The sequence below is a fragment of the Muntiacus reevesi genome, chromosome 6, assembly GCF_963930625.1.
Source record: "Muntiacus reevesi chromosome 6, mMunRee1.1, whole genome shotgun sequence".
Taxonomy (NCBI): domain Eukaryota; kingdom Metazoa; phylum Chordata; class Mammalia; order Artiodactyla; family Cervidae; genus Muntiacus; species Muntiacus reevesi.
Window position 1 is genome coordinate 60,569,863 of NC_089254.1, and position 2,341 is coordinate 60,572,203.

Here is a 2,341-nt window from a genome sequence, read left to right on the forward strand (position 1 = left end):
CCCATACATACTAACTCTCAGAAGAGGAGGTCTGGATGGGAAGCAGCTCCAGGAGTGGTTAATGAAGTGTCTCTAGAACAACCTCGGGTGCTCTGGTGACTTCTTTTCCTTTCCTCCTCAGGGGGTTTGCTGCTACCCCTTGTAATTATAAGATGCCTGCCCTAGATCCAGATACCACCTACATAGAACACCATCCTGAGGCAGAAAGGGGACTTTTTATCTTTCCAAGTATCATTTATTAAGAGCAAGGACAGCATTTCCAGAAACCCTCCCTCCTACAGCCCTCCCATCCTGCCTCATTGACTGAAATTGCATCCCATGCCCATTGCTAATCTATCAGTGGAAGAGAAATTGCATTATTATGATTGGTTTAAGACTAATTAAGATTCATTTCCAGAGAGGAGGGAAAGGGCCTCCACTGAAGTAGATGGCCACCTAAACTTCTTGTACAAAACCAGAGTGGTGTGATCAAAGAAATGAAGGGGGAATGGCAATTGGTTTGTCAACCAGTTTTTTGCCACAGATTGCTAATTATGTTAGCTGTCTCCCTCTTCCCTTCCAAGCATCAAAGAAAACACGTTGTCTGCAATTTTCCCTCCAGTCCTATTGGTGACTAGATAGAATGCCAGTTGAAATGATTAGAAATAGGACTTGCCTGGTGGTCCAGTGGTTAAAAATACACCTGTCAGTGCGGGGGGATACAGGTTCGATCCCTGGTCCGGGAAGATTCCATATGCAATGTGGCATCTAAAGCCCATACACCATCACTGGGTCCACGTGCTGCAGCTACTGAAGCCTGATCACCCTAGAGCCTGTGCTTTGCAGGAGAAGCCACCACTGTGAGAAGCTCGTGCACCACAACAAGAGAGTAGTCCCCACTCACCACAACTAGAGAAAAGTCCAAGCACCAATGAAGACCCAGCACAGCCAGAAATAAACAAACATTTAGTGTGTGGGGGGGGGAATAATAAGGCTTCAAACCTATCCAGTAACACAGTCAGGACTAGCTGCAGCCACCCCTTTACAATTAGACAAACACCAAGACCCTCTTGTTGGCCTTGAGAGTGAATCTGCCATCTTAGGATGAAGCAGAGGGGTAGAAAAGACTGAAGCTGAGAATGGAACAGGGAGGGACAATAAAGAAAGCATCGCTCACTCACTGGGCTAGGTGCCCTGGTACAAACTGAAGGGTGACTCCATGTGTGTTCACAGTTGGGTAATAATCACTTTACTCTCTATTTCTGGAAAGGAACTGTACCTGCACACCCATCCAAGTATAAGCATAAACAAAGGATGACAGGACACAATAATGATTCAGAATCATAACCACCAGGATAAGAATTCCCTCCCGTTTGTCTCATGCTTACTAGATGCTCTTATACTGAGTTTATCAAAATAATCAGAAAATGGGGCTGAATGTGAGAGATGGCCCTGGGTAATAAAGAATTGCTAAGGCAATGAGTATAATACATGGAATTCTTACTGAAACTGAGAAAGGGAAAGTTTCTTTCAGCTAGGACCGCTAATTTGTTGGCCATCTTTGGCTTCCAGTGGCCATCTTTTTCCCCACATGGGAGAAATTGCAAAGAACGAAGTAATACAAAGGAAAGTAAAGCTGAGAGAGAACCTGCTAACTATAACATCTTAGCACCTAGATCCAGCCATTCCTGAAGTTTTATCCTATGACATTTCACATATGTAAGTCAATAAATTCCTGAATTTTATTTTCTTAGAACAGTTTCATTTGGGGACTTCCCTGGTAGTCCAATGGTCAAGACTCAAAGTTTCCAGTGCAGGAGGCACAGTTTCCATCCCTGGTCAGGGAGTTAAGATCCCACATGTAGGGAGCTATTGCTGAAAGAAGAAAAAAAAATTTTTCTTTTATTTGGATTTTGGTCCACTGTTGTTTTCAAAAGAATTTTTACTAATACTTGCTAAAATGTAATTATCAATCTCCAGATCTTCTTGCTGAGAAATCAAATCATTGTGTTAGGCAAACTGACTTTGAATTGACTTTTTTCAATTGCAAGTGAGAAAAATCCAACGCAATTGCTTTCTGCATAGAAGTATATACTAACGTTTTCAGATTATTTGCTTGCATGCTATAAGGTCACCTGTTGGGTTTAAATACTGTTTGTTGTCTTTTCTCTTTCTTTTTTCCTTCTTCCATTTTCTTTTCTTTTACTTTAGGCACATAACTGGCCGGCAACAAAGCCTCCCCGAGATGGGGAAAACAGTTCTGGTCTAGCTTGGTTGCTGTGAGCCACTTAAGATTTATCCCTGGCATGCACCAGTGGGGTCTGACCTGACATCCCATTTTTTATTGAGTCTTAGGGCCTCT